This window comes from Cephus cinctus, unplaced genomic scaffold, assembly GCF_000341935.2.
Source record: "Cephus cinctus unplaced genomic scaffold, Ccin1 Ccin1_scaffold0160, whole genome shotgun sequence".
In the NCBI taxonomy this organism is placed as follows: Eukaryota; Metazoa; Arthropoda; class Insecta; order Hymenoptera; family Cephidae; genus Cephus; species Cephus cinctus.
Genome location: NW_014332886.1, coordinates 259061 through 282223, shown reverse-complemented (window position 1 = coordinate 282223; position 23163 = coordinate 259061). Strand labels below are relative to the sequence as shown.

At 37.2% G+C, this 23163-nt stretch overlaps 2 protein-coding genes across 4 annotated transcripts in view; one reads left to right on the top strand and one right to left on the bottom strand.

Annotated features, from left to right (window-relative positions):
• LOC107263714 (synapsin) overlaps positions 1 to 23163 on the bottom strand; it is a 92833-nt gene that overhangs the window by 14995 nt on the left and 54675 nt on the right. The window lies entirely within an intron of this gene.
• LOC107263715 (tissue inhibitor of metalloproteinase) overlaps positions 9544 to 23163 on the top strand; it is a 40630-nt gene continuing 27010 nt past the window's right edge. The window contains exon 1 of one of the 2 annotated variants that reach the window (XM_015731207.2): positions 9544 to 10178. The gene's annotated coding sequence lies outside the window, so the exon portion shown is untranslated. Of the gene's footprint in view, positions 10179 to 22807; positions 22994 to 23163 lie in introns of those variants that run through there. The other variant, XM_015731206.2, reaches the window with a different exon arrangement.

The window sequence follows — 23163 nt, the reverse complement described above, 5'->3', positions numbered from 1 at the left end:
TTTGCATACTAAAATTACCGGAGTCTTTTTTTTTCTTACCATAGTAAATTGCATTTCGAATGATGATCAATTCGAGAGCCCAGTTTACTTGGTTTTTAATTGTTTTGTTTATTAGATTATACAACTGTGACACCAGAGAAACTCGATGGAAAGACTCTTGATTGATTAACAATGTTGTTATCGATTTTTAATATTTCGCCTATAGCACGTGTAATACACAACCCTCATAGGAAAATTATAATCATTAATATCACTCCTAGACTTCTAGTATAGTTTGGTCAATACCACCCCAGTAGCTTTTACCATTCCCAACCTTTCAGATAGACGATCCATATAAGCCCTCGAATGGCATCCCAGTAAGTTTATCGTGTGGGGAATAAGAAACATTCCTTAAAAGCATCTACCTTACATATAGTGCCCTTAGGACCTATGGGGAAGCCCGAACATTTACAGTGGATCACATTACAAACTACTCGTCATGGGGTTTACTATTCCAAACATACATAAAAGTATGACCGTAAACGCTTTTCCCATTATCTAACAAAATGGGGAGAGAGGTTTAGTATAGATAAGTCCAGGCTCCCATAGGACAGAGGACACGGACCCCATAGTAATTCCAGAAAGGACATACCGAGTAGTCCATACCATAATCGAAACAGTCGTAGCCAATTGGGATAGTACAAAACCACAAATAAGCGAAAAAATTTTTAATTGCCATCCCACAAAAATTATTTCATACAAATTGCAAAGCTAAATCAATGGTTGGTTAGTAAAATATTATTTTAAATCACCATAATCACATCTCTGTTCGCAAATAAATTTGTCATTGCCCATTTAGAAAAGATCCTTAATTTATAATACGTTCATAACAGTCGATCTCATTACGCATGGATCACTGTTACACCATACTATTCCCATAGGGATACACGTTACTTCTCGGTCCCCATAAGTCGATAGTATGTTTCATTATCAGAAAGCTATCATGGCGAGTACTTGTTAGCGAGAAGCGCCTACACGATCATGCCTTGCCGGCACCCGGAAAATATGGCACTGCTGCGCCCACCTAGTCAAGAGATACTTACATATGAGGTTTAACCAGTGGACGCGATACATACGTGCTAGCATATATAGTCACGTGTAAGCGCCTACGGATAGAGAATGTTCTCTGCTTCCTAAGGTACATCCAACTTCGGTGTATCCTCCGGAGGAAGGCAGCCAGGAAGGGCGCGGCCCTATTCACACGTTGTGTCAATAGTATTCTATTATTCTCCAGCTAGTAGCATTCCGATAGATCCGTGAATTGGTACGTTGATATCGGAATCTGTGGCTTGAGTAATAAAATGTAAATTTTTTGTTGTTTTCATATCCTCGAAAAAACAATTCCTAATCTTCTTTCGAATTCCTTTTTTCAGCGCTCGGCTTTTGATTGTCCATTATCGGTGGGCGAAACTTGGAATGCACACATTGGAATGTGAGGTTTGAATCTGTCATGTAAATAGGCTGGGATTCTAATTATATAAATAGACGTGATATAGTCTGGGCTATGGGTGCACTTTTATTTGGCTCGGTAGCATCTTACGGATGTGCTACTTTAAATATTTGGGATTGGCGTATTAGGTTCGAATTTTATTTATGCACTTGCGGCTATTAAAGAGTTTTATGTATAGACGTTATGTAAAAGGGTGTTCATAAACTTCTATTTGGGTCAGTGGGGATAGTTGAGAACCTCTGGAGGTAAGACGCTAGTTTAGTTTCATGGGCTGATCCTCGTAAGTGACTGAATACAACTGGTCTAGTGTGATATGTGAATACAGGCGGAAATTAACCTCACTTGAATGCACTGTTCGATAGGAGTCATAAAAATTTTCTCAAAATTTTGCAAAAAGATTATCGCAATAAAATCAAATTGAATTTGTACATATAACATAGTTCATAGATGTAATTTTGGAAAAATGTCAAGTGAGAAAAGTATTTTGCAAAATGCAATTCAAGTTATTTATTAAGCAATAGTCGTATGTCACTGTACGTAGAATTTCAATGAAAAACCGTCAACCGTATTTTTCAGTGAATCAGAAAAGTCCCCAAAAAATACTCGTTCGTGCCTAGCATCAGAATCCACCGATTTTCCTATTACACGGTCAATATACTCGGCAATCCCAATATTGGACGTAACCCATATCATCACGAGTAATGTTCAAATTTATCTGGCCAGAGAAAATCAAGATAAAGCACGAAGCATTTCGATTGTGTCGTGAGGTTCTGTTGGAATTTCTCGTATAATGAAAAAACTTTGAGCTTCCCCTGTCGGCACACATCGTACGCTACTTTACTTCCATTGCAAACCTGTAGAATACGATTATAGTGATACCTGATAAGCTGCCACTAGACATGTCAGACATATGCGATACGCGTGTAATCCTGAAATACTATATACGTACTTGTAAGTGCTATATCCATATATGAGGTAGATTAATGTTTATTAAATTGCAATGTGGAAAACACCCTCGTATCCCCAAGTGTAATTATTTAGTTGACAGGAGTTATGTAACCTCGTGGTAATTTACGGCATGATTAAATCGATTGTTACTAAATTTTAAGAAATAGTATGAATTTCGTCACGAAAACGATATTGTTCCCTATTGTGATTAAATGTTAATAAATATAAGATGCAAGAAATGGGCAACATGTGACTAGTGACAAATTGTGAAGTCACAGCGGGTATCCTGTTCTGTGGATCGTAAAATGTTCCCTGTTAATGCGATAAGCTAGCGCATAACACGTCAGACATATGTACGAGTGTATGTACTGACTCCATGTAAATCCTTGACTTCCGTGAAACATACTGTATGTAGGATCAATATATTATGAGTATCATGTTTGGTCCCAGTAGTGAAAACTAAATTGTAAACACTATAATTAAATATTGATATCTACAGTTCTTGATTAAACGGATGATAAAATTGAATATATCGTTATTGCATTAAGTTGCAGAGTCAATAAAGTGCACGGGAGAATTAAAGTTTAGTACAAATATATTAGCTAATCGTAATATAAATTTGTGAAAAAAAAAACAAGATTTTTACTAATTTCATATTTTAATCAAGAAAGTGCTGATATTTCAAAAAGAAAATAAATATCTAGGTTCACGGAAAGTGAAGGATAGTTCTCAAGGATAGGGGAGAATGATTTGGAAAGGGTTGATCGTTTGGCGCCATGAAACTGACGCTATATATCAGACCGTTGTCAACAGCTATTCAGAGTGATTTCTGGTACGCAAGAGACACGGTCGGCGCCACGCCGGGCGCCGACATTCCCCATGCTGGACAACCGTAACAAAACCGTAGGAAACCGTATGCCTGCTACTCCCGCGACTTGCTGATATTTAAACCGGATTCACGTAAGTCTAGCGCACGAGGAGAAGCGTAACCGTAAATCGCGATAGCTTGACGTAAATCGTGGCGAGTCTCTTGTACAGCCATATCGTTATAGTATGGATAATTTTTAAACATCGAAACTTCCTGATCGATCCTGACACCGATTCGAGCATTTGAAACGAAGGCGTATCGGTTTTGCAAATGACAGAACATACGTATATGTAAGAGAGAGTGTGAAAAGTAAATCGAAGTTAATGGCTGTGATACTCTGGAGATAGGATCAGTGATATACTATATACTATATGTATATATTACTTGCCCGTACATTTGATTCCCTAAGGCGAAACCAAATCTGGTTGGTGCGTTCGAACAGCCAACTTGTACACAGATATGGTAAAAAGATTGATGCGTGAAATTACATTTTCCAGCAGATTGGTCCTGACGTACGGAAGTCTTACATTATTTCTCAGGATGATGTAAGAAATATTGCCCTCGTAAATGGGGACCATTAATATCCTTACCATCCCATGAAAAAGAATACGAGCGATACACGGAATCTTATCATTTGGTACTTTTCTCATACGCTTTTGTCGAGGTTACTAGATTAAGGACTAGTACACGGATATCGTCTGCTCCTAAATTCTGATTTGAACTATCGTCGTAAAAGTGTGATATAAAATTTTTTTTAGTAAACCTACGTACGTCGTAATATGAATCGTAGCGTTTGAGATAACAGGAACTGTAAACATTGTCGTTTACGTCAGAAGGATATCGATTCAGTACTTTACTTCGTTTTCTATGGTGGTTCGAAAGTAATGATCATAAAAAAGTTTACTTTTCTCATTATTCGACGATCTTACACTATAGAGTATACACTATTCATTCGTATAAGTCCATGATATATGTCTACCGAAAATGGTACGTCTTGGGGTTCTTTGAAAGAATTTTTCGAAAGAGGGTGAAACCTGATGCACATTCAAAGTTCGAAATGCTTTTGGAAAATTTATGTTCGGTCTTAATGGAAAGAAGAGGGAAAAAGGTAAACGAGTTTACCTGGCTGGCGTAACTGTTACGGCAAGGGGTTAGTAAACGACCAAAAATGGTGGCAAACGACTGAAACTTCAAAGAGCAAAACTTATGAGAACATCAGTGCACGTGGGTGGGACTGAAAAGAAAAAGAATACGACGAGTTTCGTGTTGACCGTGACAAAATTTTTTTTACTCCGAACATGTTAATTAAAAAACTACATCGAAAACACACAAGCAGCGTGTTCCAATGTTCACCTTTTAAACTCGTTACGAGAACGAAACGTTGATGGCTCTTATCAGCATCCCAATCTCAAACCAATAATTTACACACGTCGAGTCCTGTGATCTGCATTCAGGTAAACAAATCGTTCTCACTAAATCCAATTCGATCGAATTCAATTTATGTTCCACGATAAAGATCTCCCGACCGTGAGACACTGCGCATGCGCGGACAGTAAGACCGGGAATTTTAAAAAGTACCAACGTATATCTCAGGCTTCAGTCCGTACCGATACGTTTTATCCTACCGATCGATCAATACCTTTGATCGATCGGCGTTTTGCGCTACGCATACTCATACTCAAGTATGTGTTATACTCATATGATATACTGCTGTACGATAATAACGTGTGCAAGGGCCAAAACACGTTTGGCAAATTTCTTGGAAATATTCCGAGACCGTAAGTATGGTCGTGAGAATACAGTGACCATAATTGATGCATGATTTATGTTATGGCATGTAGAGGCGATCGGATTGTTATTGATTTTAATAGGATACGATTTTAATTGGACAGATTGGATGTTCGTGCGTTCCGTTAGGCAGGATAAGGAGCTTATGTTGTACCTTATACGGCGCTATAGCGTTCTAGGGTTGCATGATAGTGGTTCATCGTAATTCCATGCGCCGCATTATTTCCTGTATGTTTAATGCTAAAGCGTGCATTGTCATTATAAACTGTCGCATTGTTTTACAGGGAAGTCCTTAACGATGCTAAAATTCCAATTGTTCGATAATATCGTTATTTTGTATTTATATATGACATATACAATTTTCTCCCTATACCATTAGAAATATCTCGATATAATCACTGATCAGGGTATATAACAATTCATATGAAATTCCACGAGGAAATATTCTAATATGCGTTATCGAGAGAATCCATCTGCGGTTTTCACTACGATACCAAGAAATCATGTGCTATATACAATTCCATTGAGATCCTTTCGTGTTACTAACCAGTAATAATCAGTGTTTGTAACGAAACCAAAATAATGAATTATCTTCTGTGAAATTAACATTATAATCAAAGCAAATTTCAACATTGTGGTTGTTAATCATAGGAGAAGATAACCACAATTTAAATAGTGTAAACTAGTTCGAGATAATATTACTAAACTTTGAGGTTTTCGTTATCAAACGTAAAATCCGTCGAAATAATTATCTCGGTTATCGGATAATGGTGCTGAAAAATCTTCCTGGAATAAACGTACATTTCCACTTAATTAACGAGAAACATGACTATACCAAATCTATCCTTCAACTACGTAGAACCTTGCAAAATTACTCAAAGCGTAATATCGTATACACTACAATATAGTCTTTTAAAAAGAGAATATAATATAACAACAAATTTTACTCTGGTAAAAAAAATTCATAATCAGGTCAAAGTACTTTCAATTAATGAAAATCGGCGACAGTATCGAACACCGCAACTCTTTTATAAATAGCGTCCGGCTACGTGAAAAAAAAAAAAAAAAAAACTAAAAAAGCACTGTAACCTTGCAAGCGATTATCGTACTGAACGTCGGACACTTCAAAGGAAAATAGTTAATGTTTTATGTTTTATGCACGCAGCCGTGGTATTAATGCCGCGAGAATTACTCGGTAACGTATTAACGTTATCCAACAAATATCGCAAGATCGTTCTTGGCGACCATAATAGACCGCCTTTACTACCTAATGGCAGAAACATGTTACACCTTCGGTGGTTTATCTTGCACGAATGTAGGCCAGAAATGCAAGCTGCAGTTTCGTGTATACAATATAAAGTGCAACAAAAGTACTGTATAATCGGTCGCAAAGCTACAGTATGGGTTCTGTATGCTGCTTGTATGTTCATTTGCAATGTCAATGCTAAAGAATTAACGACACTAATTTATCTTGTTCGAATGATTATCAACTCGAACTCGGCTCATGAGATAAGACTAATCGATCTTATACATGATTCGATTTAAATATGCAATTGCATATACTCAACTGCTTTCTACAAGCCGCTTACAATTATGTCCACTGGTACGATTGACTGCGATGGACTAAACCGAATGATACTAGACGTTGAATATTATCGACGTTATGTGAAAGTTATTTCGTTTGTTGAATTCACTTGAATAACCCAACCTAACTCTGGATCTGTACTGGAGGAACAGGCTTGTAATCAAGAAGCGATTAATCCGATCCAACGATATCTTCCGTATTGAATAGTATAATAAGAACTTTCGTAATCGGAATTCCTACTGCGTTGCTGCATAGTATGTATATATTTACTAATACGCATATGTGGACTATCTACATATGATAATTTTCTACCTGTAAAAATACGATACGAAAAAAAAATGATTACTTCAATCGCATTTAGATATCTTTCTCGAAATTAGATATAATCTTTATATCAGACAAGATATACAAGGTGGGCCATTTATAGTGATCAGGTCGATTTTTTTCGAAAGCCAAGCTAGATAGAAAAAAAATGTTTGAGACAGAAATTGTAGGGTTTTTTTTTGGGGGGGGGAGGGGTGGAAGATTCCGTTATTGAATTCCTTCCTGAGTGCAAGTGTTAATTCGAAGGTCAATTTACATGTTTTCAATAGCATGATGCACTTTTTCTTCCGGAAATCAAAATAGCATTCAATTTTGAGTCTAAAAGTACGAGTACACTAATGACCCCAAATTGACAGATATTTTAAAAATAAGACAAAATATCTGTTCTTTTATCGGAAAATTACAGTTACATTAATTTCTGATTCGAAATATTGTTCTTGAGTAAATATAGAAGAGCAATAACGTTCAAACAATAATATATTATATCTATAACCAAAATATATTTGCAATTCCGTATTTGGTGCTTAACGAGCGTAATACGATGATATCGTTAATGTCAAGCTACAAAAATGAAAATGGCTCGTGAGAAAATTTGAATTATGCTCCTATTGCGTCAAAAAAGCAGAAGAGCGTATAAACATAGGATTATCAACAGGCATATGCTCTTTCGCTTTTTGTCACTCGACGTTAAATAAGAGCTATTGCATCGAATGCACTTGTGAATCGAAGGAATTTTTCAAACCAACGAGCAGAATAAAAAATAGTTATATATATAAGAACTACGAAATCCAACACTACGAGACAGATATACTCAAGTGCTCATATCACAGCCAGAATAATTGGCCTCTATGTCTTTCGTCTTCCTTACCGACCGAGTCAGGAGTTATAATTCGACCTGAAATTCTTATATGCACTATGTGTCACATACGAGCTGGTTTTTCGTGACATCGGCAATCGACATCGTGAGGCTACAACGAGCGTGATCTCCTACGGCCAGGGGAGGCCAACCAAGAATTTAATCGGGCCTCCATCGCGATCACTTAGTTTGATTTAGTAATATTTCTATGTTTCATCGGTAAGAATCAAGAAAAAGTGCGTTCCTTTATAATTTCAAAAAAAATTAAACTTCAAAAAATATGTAGTTCTAGGGTGCATACTTATCAATATAGAAAAAAGCTGTCCTTTACAAAATATTTAATATAATTTTCTGATTAGGGCGACATTAATCGATTGCTTTTCAAAAATTTTTACTTAATCTCGATACATTTCTTACAGTAAACTTTATGGTTAATTTAATACGATGCTCACAGTAGCCACCACGTTCCAAGAAAATGTTTTGATGCTCCCGTATATAACTGTAATCAACGTCCAATTGCCAAGGATGAAGCGATACTTTCTTCACGGCTGTATTCCATACGTCTTTTTTCACCTTTTTCTTTTTCTTAGTACCTATCCTTTACTACTTGACTTGTATTTCCCAGGACTAAAGAAGCTTCCTAGACCACGATAATGGAGTTGGTTTTATGAGCTCGGCGTCTACACTACCGCCAGGCATATGACTATATTTGCCTAAGCAATTCCTGCAACAATAGTCCCTATTTACCTTAGCTCAGCTAAACAGTCGCACCACGACAACGATCCCTACACGTCGTCCTAACATCGAAACACTTCTAGCTACTTTTCGTTTTGTCTTCACGCAATTCACAACACGGACCTCGCTACAAGGAAGACGAACACACAGTATTCATATCCCCTTTAAGAACGTCCCACCTTTTGTAGAAAGGCTAATTCGTGCCCCTGGTATCATCGATTCACCTGGAATGACACGAGCAGCTGTAGTAGCCCTCACTCGACCTATTTCACTCTAAAAAAATATGAACCAACCCCACGAATAGATTATCTTCGAAAAACAAAAGAGCTGGCTCATGAAAATGAAACACGATCCACATGATCAATAAAAAAATGCATCATACCTCCAACATATATCTTTATAACCTTCATTATCATAATATTAATATATGAGCAGTTAGCCTAATCAAATCGCGTAAGAGATATACCGAGGTGTGTAGGCTAATACGCATACTGTACTTGATCCTATGTATATGCACATAAGACACGTAGGCAGGGTGGTCAGCCCTCACTCTTTGATTATTTCAATAGCAGTGCCCAGTCGTACGGCACGAGTTCTGGCAGTCCTCGTGTCAGCGACACGTGGCTGCCTCAAGACTTTCGTCCCGTGAGCACCGCTGGACGCGTGGCACCAGAAGACAGAGCACGCAGAAGGTGCGTCTGACTGCGGGTGCAAGTGAGACAGCAACAGGAGGACCTGCCTTTGGTAAGAGTCGTCGGAGAGGGTCGGCCAGTGTGCGAGTGAGCGAGTGAACGGAGCAGAAGATTCTAGAAGAGAGAGCGAGACAGAGAGCAAGAGTAAGAGCGAGAGCAGTTGGCACTCTCTGGGAGAAGGCGCGCTATACTCAGGAGAACGTGCAGCCTGTAGAGGAAGGAACGACGGACTAAGCTTTGTCGTTCGCGCTAGCATTGCTTTTCGAAGCGCGCGCGAGAACGGTCGTCTCGTTCGAGCTTGTCCGCTATTATATGTATATATCGATATATATATATATATAGATAGATATACACATACTGTATTCAGAAGCCAACGTAGAGCCGCGAACACGTGAGGCTCTCGTCGTCTCACTCGGGTACTCGACGTTATCTCGACACGTCTTGTGACATCTTTCAATATTTTCACGCTCGGCCGTGAAGCCGCGTTGCACTTTCCGAGACTCCCTGTGCGCCGTGACTTTTCAAAAGCGCGAAAAGAGAGTCATTAAAAAGGCCGGCGCGCGCACTATCAATCTCGCGCTTGCGGCTGCAGTACAACACGTTCCTCTTGCTTCCCATTTTCCGTCCTTTCTGTAATAATCCTTGGGATTTTGCAAATTACGCAACTTCCCTTTTTTGTGCACTTCTCTCGTTTGGATTTATCGATTTTAAGAAGAAACATATAGTTTCTTATTTTTACTTCCAGCTCCCTTTTTTAATATTTTGCTTTCCCTTCTTCTCTTGCCGTTTGTGTACTGTTGCTTTTGTTTTGGTGCAATGAAAAGATGAGTGTGACCCTTTAAGAGCAGCGGGTTGGAGGAAAGTGTGGAACGATTCGTTATATCACAGAAAAGGTATCTATTTTGTATCGTCATTTTGATGAATTGTGTATGTGATGTGTGTATGAAAAACATATAGTGTATGTATATAATTATTTTTATTATTTATAATGAATGACAGCAAATGTGCTCGAGTCGTTGCTTTTCGTCTGACTGACACTTGCGAAAGTTCATGAGTCTGTTTGAGATGCCACAACGCTGACATGAAGCATGCAAGAGATTTGTATGAATTCGACTCAGTTCTTTAAAATGTTTCTTGTTTACGACGTATGCAATAATGACTTGCTGTTTGAAGTTACATTATACAAAGAATTAACGTTAAATTATATAATAAAGGAATTAAGTCTATTTATCATAACAACGTGCCTTGTGCTTGATATACGTCAAAGAGTGCAGCATCGGTCCATGATGAAAATTTTGGCAGCAGTAAAATTAATATAACCCGGATAGTAAGAATGCCTTTGCCGCGTTTGTCAAACATCATGTTTACTGGTGCGGTACATACAGTTTCATTATTAAAAAACAAAATGAAATAGTACAGTCGGCAGTCTCCTGTGTAAAATGTCATTCTGGCAAGAGAAAACGACAGACAGAGACCCAGGGTGTCTGTCGACCCCTGTGACTGTGCGCAAAATAAAATTTGGTCGAAATTTTTATCACGATTTTTTTTCATACTATAAAAGAGAAAACGATACACGTCCTCTTTTAATTGAAGGCATTCGGTATTATACGATTCTACCTCGCATATGTTATTTATAAAGTGTAATATAACTGAAAATTACACACGGAGAATGTATTCGTAGAAAATAAAATTTCTTATTTCTATCGATATACTAACTTATGATTTTCACGATAACCGTTGACGATTTCTCTTCTCATTGGATATCATGTCTAATGAACAGAGTTTACCATAAACACAGTATATCATAGGATCGTTTATCTTCGAGAGATAAAGATTGGCGCACATCCGCAGCCTACATTTTGTTTAACGGTGCATTGGAAAACGTGCACTTCTGCATTCCCAACGAATGCTCGAACACGTCGAGCTTAAGTTTCGTGCATGTAGAAACTGACTGTGTTGAGCTGAACGCGTTGAACCTTTCGGAAACAAATAATACATATAGAATCTACTAGGTTCAAATAGTTTTCACCTTGCTATGGTATTTAAAAAAAAAAAAAAATGATGACAGAAGATAAATCTTGTTTTCGAATAGAGTTAAAAAATACCAGAGGGATGGAGCAGTTTTTTTTCTTTTACCGGAGTGCCAGTGACAGTGGGATAACATTCGGAGCATAGGTGTCTTCTTTAATCGACCGACGACTCATGTACATTATTAGAACCTAATCGATGGATGATCCTACGCGTCCATGAGGAGTATCTATTTTTCGTGCACTATGGGTCTCATACATATATTCCAGAATAACTCGTATCCAGAACCGAATTATAATTTTGTCCCAATTTTCAAATTGAGTTCGATATTCGTTATCATTTCGAAATCCACCTAAATATTACTATATAAAAATGACTATATATTTGAGGAAGTAACAGCTGTGACTTTTTTTCTTATATGACAATCATCGAAACACTTCTCTCAAGTGCATCACGTAACTTGACGTGTCTGGCAACAGAATCGTCAATATTGACTGGATCTGCTTTACAAACGCTTAGCTATTCGATGTTTAAATATTTGCTTGCTTTGAATGTCAAGTTTATTAACGCCTTCTTAGGTAATCTTGTTAAGTAAAATCCTTTAGACGTTCACTGAACTGTGAACTATTTATTACGTTCCCTAACGGTATTTTCATTATTATATATATAATAAATAGTATCTAAAAAATGTATAATAAATTGATCGGTAAATCAAATAAATTAATATTTACCCCCGATCCTCTAATTAATTTCCAGATTCAAAATGTTACGTGATATTGATTCTGAAGCTATCGAAAACAATATGGGTGTATATCTTACATGTTACAGACTACTTGAAAAAAACTCTAGTAGACATGCAGATATAATCAATAATGATCGATGTATTCTATCAAATTCCAATAGATCAGTAGCTGTATAGGTCAGTGATGGCATCGGTCAATGACGGGTAATCGATCCAAATAACGCCCACTGTTACACATTGAACGGATGTAGAATATTTTTCACTCTACGTGATGCACCGGAAGTCTATTTACTCCAATAAAATATGGCGGCTAACACAGGGCACCCACCCTACGACTGACACGACGTTTTAATATATTGCGACGTATATTAATAGAATCGTATACAGTCGGACCTGCGGCACCGACACCTCCGGCACTGACCAACCTCCGGCACTGACCGTTTGAAAACCTTTGAAACTGACAGCGGTGACAGTGCCGTCGCTAAACCGTGGGACTGTCTGTGGATGCATCCTCTATATATTACCAATTACTGTAGCGCATTACTTAGTCTAAAGAGACCCACTCTCTCTAACTACGTCCCTGGTGCTCAATCGCGATTGGATTGGACAGAAAGGTTATGTAAAACGATCAGTCCCTGAAACTTCGTGTATCGAAATCTGTCAGTGTCGCAGGTCCATACTGTATCTACAACTTCATAGAATTTTTTCAAATTTTTTTTTTCGTAACCATAGAATACTTATTCTTTTGTCAACGTTCAACTAAGCACCCATTAATGATAATTTTTCTGCCATGTTAAGACCTTATATATTTACGATTACTCGTTAAACTTCGTTTATATCTACAAATATATATATACATATATTGTAACCTTATTCGCACGATACAGTTCTCCGGATTGTGCCAAAAAGGCGGGTTCGAGCCAGAATCGACTGTTAGGAATTTAGGAAAAATATCAGGCGGAACAAATGAAAGTGAGATTTTGTTTTACAAATTAGAAAAGAAAATATATTATCCTACAACGGAATACAATAACTTTTAGTGCAGGTCCAGCCTAGAGAATGCTGGATGTTAGTGAGCGAAGAATAGATATAAACGTAAGCGGACAGTAAGAATGATTATAAATGGTATATACAACAGTTTAGTAATCGGACAGTTAATTGTATCAATAAGGTTGTTACACGCAGTTTACCTATACGATATGTCTGCCGGAAACGGAAATCGTAGGTAAACTTCTAGTCTCGTGTGATTCTATATTGGCTCTTATTTTGATTGTATCAATGAAATATAGAATCGTGTCTGAAAGCAGCCTCCGACCAGCGGAATTTGATTACGGAGTTGACACGTTAAAATATAAGCGTCGTGCTGTTGAGCAGTTTTCCACAAGGGAACTCGTGATCACAGGTAGACGTGGTCCTATCTAAAAACAACGTTGCTATCTTGGCTAGGTGAGAAGTCTCATTCGCAACGTAGCTAGTTGTGCAAATCTTTGAATAAAGTTAGGATGGCATGTATAGCGGAAACGGTACAATGATCAAGTGTATCAAAGTGACGGCCCAACTGAAATCCAGAGATTGATTCTATCTGGCAGAAGAGACGGATTGCTCGTTTACTTTACTAAAGGTAACCTAGCAAGCTCAGGTGATAGAATGCTCGAGTCGCGAAACGGCGCCGTTTATAAACCCGTCAACGGTAGGCCAGGGGGCCTGAGAGGTGCGGAAGAATTGAGCGTTGCGATGCCTACGAATTGTTAATACTTGATATTTAAGGTTATTCGGGTTAGCGGGATCTTATTATTACCGCGATACGAATATCCTCGGATGTATAGGTTACAATATGTACATATATATATATCTGTAAATATATTTCCAAGTATCCATGACAGCAAATGAAATATGTATATTGGTCGCTCGGTACAGACGCTAATGGCCACAGCCTGGCACTTGCATTTTTTCGACAAAAGGTTAACATCACTTGGAAAGTCGAAAACTCAAGACGTCTTAAAATCCTTAGACACGTGTTCTAAATGTTTATATTTCCATATATATTGAATCTTCATGTAAAGCTTTTCTCACGCGTAAACATACGCATACGAAATATAGGTATACATATTTCGACTCTGGGAATTTATACAGTCACTGCATAATGTTCTTAGTTACATCAGTTCTGATTTAAGAATTCTTAACATACCTATGTATAGTATGTATAACTATATACATATGCATACATGCTAATTTTCTTAAATATCATTCACGCATTAGCACATAGTGTACATCCTTATGAACCTATATCACCTGCTCACCAAATAACTGGTCTCGTGATCAAAACACATTTTTAATTTCTTGACCGAATTCATTCCCAACATACGTTATACATACTTATAGGCTCAGGGAACATTCGAGCGTCCGCATTTCCGTACGTGACGCAATGCATAAACCTTCCACGATAGTAAACACGGATCGTAGCGCGACGAATCGTAGAAGCACTGGGATACGTGTTCTGCGTCGAACGCAGAGAAGCAATAAGAAAAGAAAAGGAAAACAGACTAATAAATCTGTCGGTGACAGAGGCCAGAATGATTTTTAGCCTAGGAGTCAAAGTCAATCACGTAAATCAAATTATAGCACTTTGATACGTGTGATATATATACAAATCACTGCGTCGAATCATTCACATAATCCTGTGGGTACGCATATATGGAGTTTCAACTATGAATCTCGTTCATAAAGAATATTTCGTACCAACAATATTTCCACATTAATTATTATTCAAAATTGTCGCTAGCAACAAATGAATCATTCATCCGAATTAATTGAAAGTGCAGTTTGTACTTTTTAGTATCGAAGAATCGTCATCAAGATTGTTGAGTTAAAAATAACCATTACCTACACGCGCTATAGTGCAGTCTGCTATTGCATGATACATATATATGTATATTCATGTATGCGCTGCATACGTGATTAGTTTATTCGCGATTAAGGCCACGTTTATGAGGTACTCAATTTCGAGGGCACGTGCATTTTGCCAAGGAAAGATCCTGAGGTTAGAATCGAAGATTCCTTCAATCTTTAGAATTCACAATGAATTTTGTCACTTGTTTTCTACAATCCCAAGACAATGTTTCTAACGGAACTTTATTATGGGCACAGTGACACGAATAAAGATGTCACTGACCAGACATTCGAGTACCACTATGTATATACCTACAGCTGAAATGCCATGGCGAACGAAGTGAAGTGAAACTGCATCCTTTTACGGTAAAGCATCCAGTCTCGTGTACCTACAGACATATAGGTATACATATACCATAGATGTGCATACGTATATAAATATACGTAAGTTTTATATACACAAAGTAGTCAGTATACCTGTATATACATTTGACCCTTATGTGCTGCGCATATACATATAAGTCACTCTCTTTACCTTCTGTTCTCTGTAAATAATTGCATTTAAATTTACAGCTTTTTTTTTTTTCTTTTGTAAATCACTCGCCTCATTCGCGTGAACTGTAACCCTGCGTTTAGGTATTTAAATCTGAACATGTAAATTGACTCGTCTAGACTCTGTATAATTTACCGTGAAATGACATTTCTATTACGATATCTTCCATATTTGTTACTTTCACACGCCCACGTCTCTGGCAGTCTGGTTTGAGTTTTCTTTCTTTTTTAAGTAATCCACGTATTTAATGGCAAATTGGGTTGCTACGTTTGGATTTCACTTATCATTTGATATCAAGAATGGAATTTGAGATTTTACATGATATAGTGTGAGAATTTTGCTCCATATCTCGCAGGTACCTATGTACCAATATTTATGGTTTATGTACTGTACATGCGTATAAGCATATTACTCAGACCGGAAACAATCCAATTACCAATTCTCTCTCGTCAATCCCCAACCCTCGGTGAGATTCGGGGTGAATTCACGTTCGGTAAACGGACGCGATTTCCTATCGCACGCACGCGTCAGATTATAGATAACTGGCAGATTTATACCATCTGCTAATTGGAACGAAATTTACCGATACACAAAAGGCTTGCGGACAGATTTATTCGATGGTTTCGGGTTGGGCATGTTTTTTTTCGATCTATAGTGACGCGATAGAGTAAGATAGCAATTAATCACGTTGCGTAACACTTGTTAGCCGCATGATGACGTAATGATTATCACACCTCATTTTGAAAAAAAAAAATATCAGCTTACAGCTATATCGATTGCGTATAATAGATATTATATTTTACGTCAATCTGTTATTGTACACGTACATGCTACGAAATATTTCAGCCAGCGTAGACCAAAGTGGAACGTTTCATTATTTATCGAAGACCAGTTATCGTTATTAACAAGTTCGATCGTAGAGGAGCCTGGTATATTATGGCGGAAGATATTATTTTCATCCTTGCGGTACGAACGGACAACGCAGATTGCCATAATGCTACAGATAATGTTACGTTTATGTTCATTGCGTCGGTTCGATACGAAGCATTATGGCGCCAGTCGGGCCGCTACGCGTTCATATCTTCTCGCATTAAACCTGTGGCATATGTAATTTTCAAATATATCATATATATAGGCGTAGAACGCTTGAGATAACCGTATACGAGTGCCAATAGTAGGAACTGATTATCATTGAGTAAATATGTATATGGTTACGGTTAGTTGGGTTTTCCAAACGATCTTTCCCCTTTTCCAAAATATCGTCGAAACTCGATGAATGAACCAATTTATTAGATCCAATTGCAAAATTGCTTACGATACGTGAAGTTAGTTAGGTTATTTCACTCGTGAGAAAGTTGGGCTTTTGACTTGAGCTCATGCTTTTTTTTTTTCTTAATGGTATCTTTTACAGGTATTACAATTTGTCATTATCGTTGTGCGTCGCATGTTTTCTGTACGAATTAAAAACAAATGTTATTTCTAAGTGTATTTTCGGTGCACCAATTCACACTAATACTTATTTATCGAATAAATTCGTGTACTCGCGTGACTAATTTATGGAGTAACTTTCACTGCGATGTCATTCATTTTATCTTTCTTGTCCTTTGTTTTTCAGTTAAACGCTAACGTTTATAATTCGAAATATTTATTTTCATATTCGGGAAATACACTGAGAGAAATAGATTGTAAGACTTCTAATATCTGTTATAGCTTTATAAGTTATGATAAATATATTGATGGTAACAGTTAGTACAGAGATACCTGCTATCACATATTTACAATATTAGTTTGTTACTGCACTAACTTGGAGATACTAAAGAAGATTTACTAATGCTTACTATATGAATATTAGTAATGAGAATCATAAATAGCTGTGGATAGTTACAAAGCATTGCGCTCTAAAAACAATTTCAGATTCAAACAGTTCTTAGTATCACAGATATTAAAAATAACGAATCGTATTTATTATACAGAGATTGTTACATGTACAAGGTGATATTATTAGCAATAATAGTATCGCTACATTGCATCGGATAATATATTTTTATTGATATAAATAGATAACTTACGCTTAACATAGCTAGCCCTATCCCTATGCTAAATATTAAATATCTTAACGGGTAGTATTTTTTTACTATTCAGTAATATCTATTTCTCTCAGTGCAGTGAACGGAATGTTATTTAATATCATTGAATTACTCTGCTCCTATTTTGAAAAAAAATATATCCGATAAATAAACCATTTGCTATCTATATACAGTCCAGGTAATAGGGCCGCTCCCGTTACGTACCAAAGTATTATTGCTATTGCAATTATATATCGGTATATCGGACTTCGAGTTTAAACATTACGATGAACTTTGTCATGTTTTTCTCCATTTGTTTATATTTTTTCAAAAAAGTTGCTAGTATAAACACGCTCATTCATATAAGATTATAGGTCTGCACGATTTAAGAAAAACATTCTTGACACTTTTATTGTAAGTGCATTGACGCACGTTGTGAATATTCAAACATTTTTATATATAGTGCATGCCGTGGCCGAGTGGGAACGCGTGATGCGTAACGTGTGGAATGGACCACTTTTTGAGAGAACCAGTTGTGCGTTTCTCGTTACGATTCTGATGCGTATAGTTTATGTATGTAGATACTTGATATTCTGACTTCGTGAATGATAACGAATGACGGAATCGTTACTCTGCACTTGTCGAATGAGTGCACCAGACGCTTCTTATGAACCTCGATATTACGCTTTACTTGGCGATTATTCCGCTAAAACGACTTTACCGCCTTGACGATTTACCGCGTTGAAAGTGCCGCACGAGATAAAATCCTCTCTACCAAGAATTTGTACTAAACTGTTTATCGTAATTATGCCAAAGATTTTAAAGGTCGTCTCACATGCATTTTTTCCCTTGCATTTTAATGTGAGACTGAAAGATCCTTTGGTATTTGGTATTTACGATTTTAATGAGAGACATTTTGAATGATTGTACTAATGATGCTTTTGATATATTTTTAATTTCTCAATCAACCAGAAATAGCTGTTTAGTTCATCGTTAGTCTGTGGGTTTATGTATCTGAGGAAAATCACAGAGCGATAACGAAATTTTTTATTTTACGACCTTCCAAACTAGTATGATGCTATTAAAAGTTCTTAGCGTTCAATGTTCCAGTAGGTAGGATTGAGTGAACGTGAGAAAAATATTAAAATCAACAACTTAAACTTACATCACGTTTCATTTAATTATCCAATTTTTATGAGATAAGTCATCGATATTAACTTTGATTGCACTTAACAGATCAAGTTGTGTACAACATGATTTGTATAATTAAAATTAGACTGTCGATCAATAAAAAATTTTTTTATTTATAACACTTTAGAAATACTTCCGTCTAACTTGATCTGCCAGTCGTATGAAAAAATTCTTACGTTGTTACATCAATTGTTTACATTTACGTGGTTTGAATCTCACCGTGATATGAGTATATCTATATGGGGAAAGTATTGGAGTGAACCTAGTAGGATCTTTCGGGAAATGACGTAACAATGTTTTCAGCCGTTGAAGTGGAATCCAAGATGGCGATTAAAATCGCAACGAACAATTTCGTAAAGTTATCCACAATCGTTGGACAAGAGTTTTTAACGAAATTCGAAGTTTCGTTATGAAATGGAATATTTGACTTATCGGGAAGATAAAAGTCCCTATTGAACGATGAGTCTTAATCAACTAATGGCTCTCAGGATAATTACACAGCGAATAGTTTTTGATAAATTTTCCAGTCTCTATGTAGGTTTCAGACATCAGATGGGAGAAAGACAGAGAGACAGGAGAAGTAAGTGTGCCAGAAACGAATAAAACTTTTCTCATTGATCATCCCACGGGTTAATACGCGCGCAGCGGCAATCGAGCGAGAAGTTTAAATTGAATTTTACGTGCCTCTACCGAGCATGACGTCAACATCGTGCATACGTCCTGTGATTCTTGATCATGTCAATAAACGCGAAATTTCTAATTATGGATTCGCTTTTTATCAAATGTTTATAGAAATCGCAAAAAGTCGCGAAATCCCTTTTCTTATCAGAATTTCATGAAAATTAACTGATTTACGAAACAGCACGTGACATACACGCTTCTGATGCGGTTTATGTGGCTTTGCATGCTTAGGTCATCATTCATCCAATTTTTTCTTTCCTTTTCTATACACTCCTAATCATATGCTGAATGAGAAGAATTCCATTTATATGTATATAACGTGATGTAGAATAAGGAATGATTTCATTGATGATAGTCTGCGGAGCCAGTTATTTATTCTGTTTTATTACTCCATCGTACTGGATCAAAAGAGGAATGTAACTAGCATTACGTGTTACAGCTACCAGACATTTCTTGAAATTCCATGAACTCGAATTAATTCTAGGTATTATATTTGCCTGGATACTCTATAATAAAATCAGAAGTTTTTGAACTCCTCCAGACAGTTATGTCATACCGTATACGGTTATTACAACGATCATTAAAAGTTTGCTTGTGATTACGTTTAATTCGTTTTGGGAAGGAAAAAGTTTTTCGTATAAAAAATTCTCTCGTACCGCCAGACACCCTATCTTTTATTCAGTGATGACGCCAAATTTTTTAAAATTAGAATAAAAAGTGAAAGGTCGGATGGTTACTTGAACAGTAATGAACAGCTCGCAAGTACAGTTTTTCAGGATGCCGTAAGAGAGGAAGAGTGTTCGTAATAAAAAGAAAATGAATGAAAGCAAGTAAAGACGGTTAAGCGTAAAGTCAATTTAAACGCGGATAATGGGAGATTCCTTTTAACGATATGCTAACGAGGACTGGAAGTTTCGATCTGGCCGGTCTTAGTGGAACTTAGTCGGGGAAATTTAATAGCGTCAACTTTGCCTTCGTAAAGGTCTGTCTTCCGGGCTTCGAGGTCTGTTTTCTATTATCGTTAAATACGCAATTTAAAGTTCAGATCGTTCCTCCGCATTGATTTCACAGTCTCCGGCAATTTCACGATTCCGCAAACCTTATTCAGAAAAGTAGCTAAACTCTCGTGCGATATAAATTTCAACCGGTAGCATACGACCAAGCCGTATATAAACTTAACGTACCTTTGAATGCTACCGCAGCAAGGTTACCCATTTACGCTTCCTAAAAGTTTTCCAAACTTTTTCACTAATTCGCATCTTCGCAATTTTCAATGGCAATAAATTTACTCAAAACTTTCATCCAATTGGCAATTGCGAGGATTGCCGTAATTAATATTAAAAATTATCCACTGTATCCTTCTAAAGGGCCACGTTGAGTTTCGACCATAAATATACTTTACGAACAGCCATAATTAATATTGACGAATTATTATTTAAAAAATCTAACTAATACTTCGTGTATAATTATTTTTACAAAATTTTTCATTATTACAGCTGAAAACCTATTTAAACGGATTACATGAAAATCAATGGAAATTCAGTTGAATTCCCTTTAAACGTATTCGTCTTCGTGCGTATCGCGCGACACGTTGAATTTATGCGTGACGCTGTCGAGCCTCCCCACATGTCTAGCTACTACGCACCGCTACACTACGAGTGATTCAACGGCCAAGAATTTCATTCAGCCGCGACGAGATTCGCAAGAGATATCTGTGTGTATAAAGCAACGTAGGTCGCATTCGTTTGCAGTGAGCGAATGAGGCGTAACGAGTGGCATACCCAAAATTTCTCAAACTCACGTATTTAATTGTGACATACACAATTATACAGTATATGATCAAGTATAAACTACATTTCGATAAAAGAATGCTCCCCTTAGAATTAAACTATTTACAATCGTATTTTGGCAATAATAGACAACGATAAGAATTTGGACTCCCATTTGTATATTCTGGTTACCCTTGATTATTTTTTGTAAAATGCCATTTCTAATCGCAGCAAATATATTCGGAGAATAAAGACATGTTTGTTTTGAGTCAGTTAATTACGCATGCTTAATAATAGCAAGATGGGGAGAAGAATCGTAAATGGCTCGCAAACTGGAATTTCGAACTCCTTGGAAACGCCTCTGCGTGGCAGGAAACACGTCGTCAAGAAACACGAATGATTTCATTTCGTGTTCGAACGATTCATGATTTCGCAGCAGCAGCAGTAGGTGGCTGCCATTCCTGTTTTAGAAACGTCCAACGAGCGTTTCAACTTATTGCGTTTATGTTCAATGAACGTTGGTAGTATAACAGTCTACCATTTGATATACCAGTAGTGGAATGGAATTTATAATATTATTAGAAACGAGAATTATTGTTAGACGTGCGAATTTGTGAAGGGAAAGTGCTGCCGTTCTACGCAAAACCTCGTCATATATATTTCTATCATTAATGATATATCTGGCATTGAAATATTTTTATATATTAAAACTCGAATACGTAGGTCGAGTATTTTTATACGGGTAAATATTAACGATAGCTTTTCTACTAGACCGGTATAATTTATTACTCGTGATTAATATCTTAGACTATTATCGCTAGATTATTAATATCACCTGGTCGTTATCAAATCTGATCATTATACATCAGAGTATACTTTAATACCTTGATTATTAAATTTTCGATCATTTTTGTAAAACAAAACTTTCCCCTTTCGATATATCACAGAAATCGTCAATCTGATACCCTTTCGGTTTCCAAACTTTGATTTCCAAACCATCAATAAATCCCGTAGGAACGTATCGAGAATTACGAGACGAGACAAAGTAATCTTAATCCATGATGCTTAACAAGAACGCGTGGGCGTACTAGAGTAGTTAAATTTGGTATGCCGTTTTAATTAGTGGTACCATCGAACTTTATCACCAACGCACCGAATAATCGTTCCAGTGGAATTTCAACTTAGTTACCACTTAAACTAACTAGAGATTGAGCAACAGCTGTTGGATATATCCCAACGACCACAGACTTCGGCATCAACACCAATTTGTAGTTGGTATTAGAGTCAACCTTACAAAAACAAATCTACATATCGCTCACGGTGGGTACGTGACTTAAAATCCATCATAGTTAAATCCTCGTAAACAGCTTTAAAAAAAGAAAAATAATAACCTCTTCGCACTCAACGAATCGTCATCCTGACGTCACTTCCGAAGTTAGCCATGTAATCGTACCGTTAGGGTCGTTATAAGCGCTTCGTTTTCTTTTTTTGGATGCGTCGTCGCTGCTGTATGCATCGGTGATGCACGTGTAGCCGTATGCGCCAATGCGAATCCTCTGTAGGAACGTATGAGCTCAGCGCTCTGAGTGCACGACTGCCGGTCCCGCAGTATAATAGCGCTAATGCAATGGAACTGGGGCAGTCTTGCTTTGCCTCGCGGCTCAGAAGTTCGTATCCACCTGTCGTTGCGGCTTCCTTAAAGTTGCACGAAGAATCGCGAACCGACCACATAATTCAGTGCGAGGATCAATAGAAACGAGTTGGACTTCTTACGGAATTACGTACGAAGGTTAGTAAACAAAAAAATGATTTTTTTCCCATGAAAAAAATCGCGAGCACAAATTTCCCATGAGAACGAAAAAAACCAGTCTCTTGAGCCAAACCCAATAAGGGGTGATGAACAGGAAGTGACTCGGGGCTGTTTTCATATCGGAGTTCGGGGGGGGGGGGGGGAATGAT